This window comes from Ambystoma mexicanum, chromosome 3q (assembly GCF_040938575.1).
Source record: "Ambystoma mexicanum isolate Mex_15411 chromosome 3q, UKY_AmexF1_1, whole genome shotgun sequence".
Classification (NCBI taxonomy): Eukaryota; Metazoa; Chordata; class Amphibia; order Caudata; family Ambystomatidae; genus Ambystoma; species Ambystoma mexicanum.
The window spans coordinates 1292932410-1292944341 of record NC_090926.1 but is presented as its reverse complement, the minus strand read 5'-3'; positions in this window follow the sequence as shown (position 1 = coordinate 1292944341).

Sequence of the window (11932 nt, the reverse complement as noted above, 5' to 3'; positions counted from 1 at the left end):
AAGGGCTGCTTGTTTGCACTTGCTTAATTAAAAGAGCCAGCGATAGCCTGCAGGAGTAGGTGGTTTGGGGGTCAGAAGTGGGGACAAGAGTGAATGACTGACCAAAGGACAGCTTAATATGAGGAGGGAGGACTTGGCATCCATGTAAGGTATTTTAGCGAGTGACTGGGCTCATTTTCTTGTTTTTGGATTTTTTCAGGGCAATCGAGTGAGTGACTCCATTTCATATGAGCACCACTGGGGTTTCTTTTGAAAATCATTATTTTTTTCTTTTTGAATGTTTTTATTGATTTTCAAGATACCATAAAAAACAAAACAAACAAACAGTCAAGCTGTCTGCGCAGTTGCTTTAGTGGCGACATGTATAGAATTACCTCCAAGAGTACAATCAAGGAGCGCGGCTGCATAATACCCCAAGCGAAGCATTCATGTGGGCATTCTACTGAGAAAGGCCTTCTCCCTCAGTCAGTGGCACCTGGGAGAATAAGGGGGAAGGGCAACGAAAACTTGAGAAACAAGAAAAAGAATAAGTGTGTGTATTTTTGGAGGGCCTCAATTTGCCGCAACTGACGGAGGAGGAAAGATTGTCACTAGAGGCCCCCTTTACGGAGGACGAAACGAGTAAAGCGATAAGCTTGTTAGTCAGAAACAAGGCCCAAGGTCCAGATGGGTTTGGGAACGAATATTATAAAACGTTCCAGGCCATCCTAACGGGGCCCTTGACGAGATTATTTAGCCATATAAGGGACACAGGGGGAGTGTTAGGGACCATGGGCCCCTCCACTACAATATTACTGCTAAAACCAGGAAAGGACCCAACTCGTGTTCCAGTTACCACCCAATCTCCTTGCTAAATGGCAATGCTAAATTGTATACAAAAACCATCTCCCTCCGATTGATGGGGGTACTTCCTAAAATCATCCACCCAGACCAGGCAGGGTTTATAATGGGCAGACGCACTCAACAACCACCGTAGGGCACTGAATGTGGCACTCAACAACCACCGTAGGGCAGTGAATGTGGCACTCAACAACCACCGTAGGGCACTGAATGTGGCACTCAAAACAACCACCGTAGGGCAGTGAATGTGGCACTCAAAACAACCACCGTAGGGCAGTGAATGTGGCAATCAAAACAACCACTGTAGGGCACTGAATGTGGTAGAATGAGGAAGGAGGACGGAACAGCGTTGGATGCTACAAGAGCATTTGAAAGCATGGATTGGAATTACCGTAAACTCACGCTGGCGCGGTTGGTTTGGGGTGTGGGGAAACCTTTGTGTGGATGGTCCTGGCCAACTTTCAGACCCCCTCCATGAAATTCCAAGTGAATGGGAGAAGCTCGGTACCCATACTACTGGAAGGGGCACCAGACAGGGGTGCCCGCTCTCTCCCCTGGCACAGGCAATCAGGGAGGACCCAACAATAAGGGAGTAATGGTGAAAGGAATAGAACAGAAAGTGGCATTATATGCTGAGGACGTATTCATCTTCCTGAGGGATGCTGGGAATACCCTACTGAAGGTGCCGGCTCTCATGGAGAAATGTGCAGGGATTTCTGGATTCCGTGTTGATTCTGCAAAGTCCAGAGCACTTAACGATACGGAGGACAGACCAGGCAGAGATGTTGAGGTGGCAGGGGTCCTACCCACTGATTTGGGAGCCGGAACATCTAAAATATCTGAGGGTGAAACTGACCCCCACGCACAAACGGAACTAGGATGCCAATGTCCCAAGCCTCCTGGGAAGCCTCAGGGGGGACTTAAAGAGATGGGATCTGCAGCAGTTATCCTGGTTCGCAAGAATTATGGTGGTCAAAATTACTCTTCTCCCTAGATTTTTATATGTGGTGGGCGCCCTTCCGCTGTGGATTCCCCCCAACTGATAGCACGACTACAGAAAGAGATATCACTGTTTATTTGGGGAGGCAAGAAACCCCAGGTAGCTAGGAAAATCTTGTTTAGGAGTCCAGAAATGGGGGGCTTGGGGGTCCCGGAGATGACCCTCTACCTAGCAGCAGCTCAATTAGCACCAATGCTACACTGGTCCTCACAGGACACCGTGAATGGGTGGGGCGGGGTGGAACAAAAGGCCACAGACATTCCACTGGGGTGTGTGGGGTTTGTAAAGGTAAATTAAAGTGAGGCTTGGGGGCCTCTGCTAGAAGCCACAAGAACCACTCTCTGCTACTGGAATAAAGTGCTACGGGCTAGGAACATGTGCCCTGGGGGAGGACACCTCAATCCAATGAGATAGAATAAAGAGTTCACACCGGGAACAACTCCGGGCTTCCGGACACATTGGGAGGTGCACATTTCTTTCAGGGCGGAGAACCTTTGCAGTTGGAAGCGTGCAAAGCCACATTTTCGGTCCCGGAAGGTGAACAGTTCCATTATGCGCAAATTAGGCACTGGGTCACATCTAAAGAGTGAAGAGAGGCGGCCAGTAGAACCGCGATGGGTCTGGAACTCACAATGAAGGAAGGGGGCCCTGGGAGGGTCATCTCAAGACTATACCGACTCCTGGATGAGGCGGAGGTAGAGTATAAACTAGAGTACATGGGGAGATGGGATCGGGATCTGGGAATAGCCATCTCAGAAGAGGAACGGGGCAGATTTGGAGGCGGGTGCAGAAAAGCTCTAGATGCTCCATGATAAAGGAGTCGGCATCGAGGTATTCTTGCAATAGTATATGACCCTACAGAGGCTGCACATGGCGAATTCAAACATCTCAAGAGACTACTGGAGGGGATGCGGGCAGGTAGCACATGTGGTGGACATGTCCAAAGGCAAAGTCCTTTTGGAAGGAGAACTTGAGTCACATCAGGGAGATTCTGGGGGTGCAGCTACCAATTTGTGCAAAGGTGATATTGTTGGGGGCAGTGGCGGAGGGCCTGTATAATGCAAGTGCGGCAATGGGCACTTTGATTACCCATATGCTAGCGGCAGCGCGGATAACATTGGCACATAATTGGAAATCGGAGCATGGCCCGATATCAGCAATGTGGTGGGTGAGAACGTGGGGGCTCTTGGCCATGGAAAAAGTGTGTGCGTTGGTAATGGGAAAATACCAAAGCTTTGTTCAGATATGGCTCCCATTCCAAGATTTTTTTTGTCGACAGAGACAATCAATTTCACAAACCAGCCATACTAAGAAACGCCTCGGTTCTGTGAACTTGGGAAAAGGCTGAATCGGACATCAGTAAGGAAATCCTTGGATGGATGAACAATAGACTATGCCGGACCCCTAGAGTGCAATGTGAGAATACTGGACAATGGCTTGTTATCCTACTACCAATGTTAAAGTTTCTTTGGGTGTTGGGAGGAATGGGGGGACGGGGAGTGAAAATGGGCACTAATATGTGATGTCGAGGTAAATGGTTTGTATGTCTCTATTAACTGCTGGTGCACTTTAAAATAAAATAAAATAAAATAAAGATTGTTAAAAAAAATGTTTTGAAAAGAAAGCTGGAAAATATTCCTGAAGGTGAATCTTGGGGAAGGGAACCCTGAGGTTCAAACTGCTTATTGACATGAGAACAGAGTCTCAAGATATTTTGTGTTTGGAACTATGTTTTTATACTTGGGGAAGGGAACTCTGAGTGTTGTTTAACTCTAATTCATTTTGGAATTTATGACAATCCAGAGACTTTGATTGGAACTGCTTTATACTTGGGGAAGGGAGCTGAAAGAAAGTTTCGGGCTGGATAGAGCCCTGAACTTTGTGTTGAACACTGCTTTGTTGGTTGCCGACATCCCTACACATTGTATAAGATAGGTTGTGAAGGCAAGTATAGGTTCTGGACAGAGACAGACTGGACTTTGACTTTCCTTAGTTTTGGTAGGGAAATCCCAGCATGGCACAGGGCAAGATGGGCTTAAGTTAATACAGAATATGTTGTCTGTGTCTTACTCCAAGATGTCTTCACAGTATTTAAGTCATGTTACCTACGTCTTGACGCTTAAATACTGGATTCCAATAAGGCTCAAATTAAGCAGAATCTTAAATTCTAAGATAAAGAGAGGATTCCTATTAACGTGCCAGATATTAAGTCTATCCGACCTTGATTTCTAAAAATCGATAATGTCTCTAGTGATCCCTTTCAACGATTGGTTTTGTAGTGTAATAGTATTATCCAATCGGAGTAACCAATAGAAAGAAAATGCACGTTACACTCATATGAACATAATATTCAATGCCTGTGTAATAAGTACATTTAAATCCTGAGATGAATCAGTGAGTAAACCATTACAAAAAACAAACTGGGTATGTGTCTGTGCTTGAATAAGTTTAATAAAGACAATATGTTGACCCCCAGACCTGCTTCCCCTTTTCCTTCCCACTTACCTTGCGGTGGCACACTTCTGTGTGTGCCACCAGCTCCCAGTTATCCCTGCAGCGTCAGTTCCCTTCCACTAACATGGGTCGGAGCTGGCGCCGCAGGGTCTGTTTTCCTTTTTTACTTTTTTGTCCCCCGCTATCAATGTAATGGAAGCGAAAGACACCCCTGCAACTAACTCCCGAGCCCATTACACAGACCAAGTGGAGCCGGGGACACCGCCGCAATCCCCACTCCCCCGATACGGTGCCATGGGATTCTGTCTTCTTTTTGCTGCCGAATGCGCAGTAATTGCGCATTCCGCATTTTTGAGTCAGCCGTTTGGGCCGATACCTAGCCAGTCTAGATATACTTTCTTTCTGTTTCATGCCACCCTTTACTGGCATAGAGGCCTTCTAGGGGAATCTTGGCATATGCTGTGGCAAGCATGGACATGTATAGACACAGCAAGCGTGAACCAGCAAGCGTGAACAGATTTTATATACTAGCAGATAGTACGGGAAAAGGCATCCTGAAATTGTGTTGTAGAATGGTCCAGTGCGCTGTTGGCGACTTGCATCTTTTGGTTTTTTCCATGTGCTACCATACAAAACTGACTCCGAAATGTGCCCTTTTACCCACTTTTTCACAGAAAGAGCTGTAAAATGCACCTTGTAACTGAATTTTGCTCAGTCGCTCCCGCATTTTAGGCGCATAGATTTACGCCCCTCGAGTTCATGCATTCACCAGCCCCCACTGTCTAATGGGGTTAAGGGTCCCACGGCTGGATCGTGTACCCACATCCAATGGAGCAAGGACACAATTGCTTTGGCATATTCCCTTTGGAGGGTCACCCTGCCCAGGAAGGTGGTGGGTCTCTCTACGAGGGGGGGGGGGGGGGGCATCTTGGGCCGAGGCCAGGGGTGCCTTATTACTGTTGGAGATATGTAGGGCAGCGACCTGGGCGTCTCCCAATACCTTCCCCATGATTATAGACTGGCCATTCGGGGGTTTGCCTCAATGTGTTGCAGGCACTTAGTCCTTAAAGTTGGGTTTTTGATTAAAGGTACACTGGGTGTTGCAGTATCCTGGCTCCGCCTTGTTCTTCCATGCGGTGTCCGGTCTGATGAGGGGTACCCTTTAAAGAGTAAGGACTGGGACGAGGAAGAGCAGACACGAGGCCTGATGAATAACCCCTGCATTCCTGGAGTGTAGATTATGCAGCTCAGGCTGATACTGCAGGCCTGGCTGTGGCAGAAGCGGAAGGAAGAGATGATAGAAGATTGCCCTATTATAATGGCATGTCGGCGCTTCATAGCTGGTGCCTTTCTTTGCTGGTAACCGAGTATTGCAGGCACTGGTCTGTGAAGAATTCGGAAGTCTCACTGCACGTGCAGCTGGGATTCTGCAAGTGGTCACCTGATCATTTCCTCAAAACCAGGGAAGGGGTTTTAAATTAAAAAAAACTCTTGGAGCAGGAAAATGGGGTCCGATTCCGAGCATGAGGTACAATTAGCATAAAAAGGCGGCACTGCCCCCTCCAGTTTTCAGCACTGCCATTCTGAAGTGGGTGGAAAGGTTGCAGGGGAGATGTCGAGTGTTTCTAAAATATCTGGCACTTTTCTCATTTACGGATGGTTCCTTGATCCTTAACTAAATAAGAGAAGCGGTGCTGCAGACTGAGAAATGGCTTCATTATAAATTAACAGAGGTGCCGTATTTTAACTACCTTTTTTCTGCAAATAAAACCAGGGCTTTTGGAAGGAGAAACCTCTCACAGTGGCACCCCTGCATTCCTGATGGCTGCTAGGCCTGTTGTGAAGTAGTACATCAGGCACATGCAAAAGTCATGACTTTCGTGACAGGCTACCACATTATCACTTTAACAGAATATGCTGCTTGTAAGGAAAGTGTTCTTCCTGCTTGGAAGAACACTATCCCATGTTTGCATGTGCCTCAGAATTAGGTCATCAGATGCCAGGCCCACTTTTGACAGAATTTGGTTCTTCCTTCATGGAATTGCATTGCTTAACGCTTGCCTTTGGTACTGGAACAGAGCAGTCGTGATGGAGTGTCCATGTGAGCTTGTCCCACTGTTGCCATACGAGTCCTTACATATTGATGTGAACCTCTTGCATCGGACGCTGGCCCATACACACAACCAATGAACTCTGGAGAGATAATACCATGTCTAGGGGTGCTGGTGGCAATCCTGACCACAGTATTCAACGCGACCTGTCGCCGACATCAGAACCTTTGGGAGACTCAGGAACAGTACATGACAGTAGGCCAGTCTCGCACATGCCATCGCTCCTGCAATGAATGCTCAGTTGGTCAATGTTTTTGCGTCCAGTGGCGCTTTAAAGTATACACCCTCCTCTGCACCCCTTTCCATTGTCTGTCTCGTTTCTCTCCTACTCCCACTTCTCTTATCTTCTCTTCTCATGCTTTCCGCACTTCCTTTCCACTACAGCCCATGGTCCAGTCAACCCCAGATGGGGTTTAGAAATGACAGGCCAGTCCTTGGCACGCACGATCACCACACTGGTGATGGGCGCAGTATAAAAGCGTTTAACATAACATAACAAAGACTATTATCAAATGATCTACCGAGCAGTAAAACATGATCCACATCACTGTAACCATGTGGTACATCCGGGTAGATGTGAAGGGGCCTCACATCAATATGGGACGACCTAAAAACAAATGCAGACTCGGACAACAGCACCGCCCTGATTCTCCTTGATCTGCCTGCAGCTTTCGACACTGTCAACCACACCATCCTCAAAGAGATTAGAAGCACTAGGGATAACAGACACTGCCCTACTATGGATCAAATCCTTCCTAACAAACAGAACAGAAACAATATGGATGAAACCTTGTAAATCCAAACCCAGAGTCGCCACGTGCGGAGTACCACAAGGATCATCCTTCTCCCCGCTGCTATTCAACATCTACATGTACCTATTAATCAAACTCATCAAAACACACGGCCTCACATGCTACAACTACGCCGACGATACTCAAATAATCTCCAACATACAAGATACCCGAGAAGAAAACACCACACTAGAGAATTGCCTTTGTGACATATTCAACTGGATGAACCTCAACCATCTCAAAATCAACCCAGGCAAAACAGAGATAATGATCGTTTCAAAAAAGGGAGGAGACATCAACTACATCCCCTGGCCAAGAGAGCTTGGCACCACACCAGAACCATCATCAACTGTAAAAAACATAGGGGTCCTGATGGATAACAATCTCACTCTAGAGCCACAAGTAAACTCTGTAATCAAGAAATGTTTCTTCCTCCTGCGAGCAGCAAAAAGGATCTTACCGTTCCTGTTGTTCACCAAAACACTCACCATCATCGCTCTGATCATGTCCAGAGTAGACTATGCCAACAGCCTATACCTGGGCATGCCCGAAAGACTTCTAAAAAAACTGCATACAAAATGCAGCAGCCAGACTCCTCCTCAAGCTACCCCGAAGAGAACACATCACACCCGCGCTAAAAATACTACACTGGCTACCACTAAAACAACAAATAAAGTTCAAGTCCATCTGCATCACGCACAGAGCAATACACAAACAAGGCGCAGAATTCCTAAGTGACAAACTACGCCTACATCAACCGACAAGAACACTAAGATCAAGCACCGACATATGCCTGGAACCAAAACCCTACAACAGAAAAAAACTTGGAGGATCCTCTTTCTCCCACCAGGCACCCAAAACCTGGAATGACCCATCTAAGAATATACGGAACACAACAAACCACCTAGCATTCAGGAAACTCCTCAAATCATGGCTCTTCACAGGGTAACCACAACAGAGACGCACCAGAATGCGCAGACGTTAAAACAACGATGAAAATAACTCCAATCCCGGCCACTCCCAATCTGGACAAACACTCAAACCAAAGAACTAACCACCCAACAGAGCATAAAATATCATGGAAAATAGCCACAAAAGGAAGGCTCCAGAGACTGAACACATACTTAGACACAGACGAAAGCCCTCAAGTGACTCGCCCATTCGCACGTACCGGACGCACCATATCCTGACCGGCAGACGCATTTAGATAGAATTGAGAATATTAGCATGGCCACACTTGGATGGAGTTGTGTACATTGGCCTGCGTTGCATCTAGAGGGGACTCTGAATGCTAGCATGCCCGCCCTTAGCTGGAGTTGTGAATGTTAACATGTCTACATTTGGACAGAATTGAGAATGTCAGCCTGCATCGCATCTAGATAGGACCATGAGTGTTGGCATGCCCGCACCTAGGTGAAAGCCGAATGCCAACATACCCAGACCTAGATAGATTTGTGAAATATAAGCATGCGTCACATCTAGATAGGACTTCCAGCGTTAGCATGTCCGCACCTATGCGAAACCTGAAGACTAGCACAGGCCACACCTAGAATTGTGGACACTGGCCTGCGTTGCATCTAGATGGGATTGATTGAAGGATAGCAAGCCCGCGCCTAGATGAAACTTGAATGTTGGCGTGTGCCACACTTGAATTGTGAACACCAGCCTGCACAGCATCCAGATGGGGTTGCGAATGATAGCATGCCCACACCTGGACAGATTTCTGGACGCTAGCTTGCGCCGCATCTGGACGGGACTGTGAATGTTGCCTTGCCCACACCCAGATAGAATTCTGGACATTGGCCCGCGCCGCATCCAGAGTTGTGGGGGTCAACTGGTGCCACACTGGGACAGAACTGCAAAGGCTAGCATGCCAAAGATCAGGTAACCCACTAACCAATATAAGCTCAAACTCTGCATACTTATCTTACTCAAACTCACACAACCATCTCTCGCACAACAAGCCGCACACACTTCACAACACTGCAACAACACATAAACCGGACCAACAGCACACGCGGCCTATCACAGACCCGATACCCGCACCAAAGCTCAGCATCTGGCGTATACCGAGTTGAAGCTTCCAACAGAACACCACTCCTCTCACTATCCTACTCCCTCTTCACCTTACTAACCCACCCCACCCCACCTTATCATTTATAGATCCGCCAGAGCGCCTGGGGACAAATTCCGTTGGTGACGGTGCACGGTACAAATACCTTTAAGAGGACACGGAGTATGCTGAACCGGTTCCAACATGGCTGCCTCGGAAACCTGTAACATATGATAAGAGGCGAGGGAAACTGACTACAGGAGCATACTCAGATGCCATCTGATGATCTAGGTAGAAAACGCTATCCTTCGTGGAAAAATGGATCAGACCAGCTGCTGGAGCAGACATCACTACGCCTACGCAAGCAGGCCGCGCGACCGAGCCACAAGGACCACACAGCACAGTCAGTGGATGCACATAACACAAGGGACAACATCAGCTAAATTGATACCCGGCATTGCCATGGAGGGAGGCATCACAGGGTTGGCCTTGCCCATAGATTACACATAGTGCACTTCTGATCAGAGAAGTAATATTGATATGTTGATATCTTTCCACAGAGCTGTGACCTTAGTTCCATCGCCAGGAGGATGCATGCATTGAGTACAAAGTTATGGAAACAAAGAAGGCGACAAGTTTGAAGAAGAGGAGCATTTGTCACCTCAGCATCACCTACAGCATTGAGGTGGGTGCATCAACATTATTCTTAGGTCCTAATAATGGGCATTCCCCTTAGGCAGGACTACCCGAGAGGAATGTTTATTGAGGCGAAACGTGTTGCATACGGAGGGGAAAGCCTTAAGTCCTCTGAGAAGGTAATTAAATATGCACTAATGAGAAATTGGCTGATCGGAACCCGTGCAATTTCCATCTTACTGTGAGTGACACCCATTATATTTTTGCTCGACATTCAAAGGTGGGCCCATCAGCATGCAAATATGAAACAGGAAAATGTATCTCCTGAAGAAGGTCCCCCACTTGACTGGGACTGAAACATGTAGTGCAAACTGTTTCACACAATCGTTTGGAGCACACAGAAGAGGTTTTTATATGCTAAATCTCTGCAAAGAATGTATTGTACTTCCTTTGTATAGTAAATGAGAATATTGATGTATTGAGGTGAGAATAACAGGGTAAGATAGAGTTAAGTTGACAAATACATAAGTCATCCATCTTTAGACTATTAATGGAGCACATATAATAATAGCACGAGGCACTCTGTGCATCTAACAGCACAATGCAAGGGAATCTATTGGAAAGGGGATCTCTTTTCTTGTATTCTATGTGTTGCCTGGGCCATCCCCTGACGATAAGCCAGGTTCCTCTTAAAGATACATGTGAGGCATCCTGGAGATCACTACCATCCGAGGAAAATAAGACTAACCTCAGCTCCATAACTGCTCTCTATAAAAGTGAAATACTTCTAGCCAAATGTGAAACTTATAACTCCAGAATATCACTGGCCAAATCAAGCCTAAAGAAACTCTCTATTATCCTGAAAGAGCTAGAAGCCCCCATCTCAGTGCCGGACACTGCATACAAGTTAAACCATGGTGCTCTAACATACAGCAAGCACCAGCCAATAAAGTTATGACTTTACAATCAAAAATTGCCAAGAAAAAAGTCTCACTAATAGTACCTCTCCCCCCATAATCGCCCCTGTACCATTTACTAACATTACTGATCCCCCTTTTTTTTTTAAAGTTCTCTAAAGTCACCATAATTGAAACTGAAATAATCATATTATCGCTTAAACCCTCTAACTTTCAGGGTGATCAATGCCCTGCCCAACTCATAAAGGATGCTGCCAGAGACCTGGCCCCATTCAACAAGAAACTCATTCATGCCTCATTCTCATCAGGCATTATCCCATCTAACCTCAAGGAATCGTGGGTGCTCCCATTACTGAAAAAACAGACCTTAGACCCATCGATACCAACCAATTACCGGCTGATTACTACTGTGCCATTTCTTCTGAAAATCATAGACAAAATGGCCTATTCACAAATACAAAAACATCTTGAATCCAACCTTTTATTAGGATCACAACAGTCTGGTTTTGAGCCTCAGCATGGGAATGAAACAGCTCCGATAGAACTGAAGGCCCAGATTGACAAACTTAGGGATAAAAGGAAATTCGGTCCTCCTTCTCCTGGACGTTTCGGCTGCATTCGACATGGTCGACCACGGGGTCTTATGCAGCCATCTGGACTCTGCCACTCACTTCTCAGCAGAGGCCATACCTGGATACAATCCTTTCTAAGTAACCGGACTATAAGAGTCTTCTCCCCCATTGCAGCTGCAGGCCCCATCCCATTCACTTGTGGAGTGCCTCAGGGATCCTGCGTCTCACCTTTCCTATACAATATCTTCACAAAGCCCCTTTTCGATGATCTCGATCATCTGGGTATCACCTACACCAACTATGCAGACGATACTCAGATTCTCTTACCACTTACTGGGGATTATGACAAGGATTTGGCCTTGGTGAGCAGGGTATACCTCATCATCCAGGCATGGATGGCCACTCATGGACTATGCCTGAATGATAATAAGACTGAGATCATCATCCTGGGCATGACCTCAACCCTTAAAGAAATGGAGTCCCAAATACTCTGCTTTTAATATCGACAATATCATCATCATTGCCAGGGAGGTGTAAACCTTGGGTTTCTACGTGGAC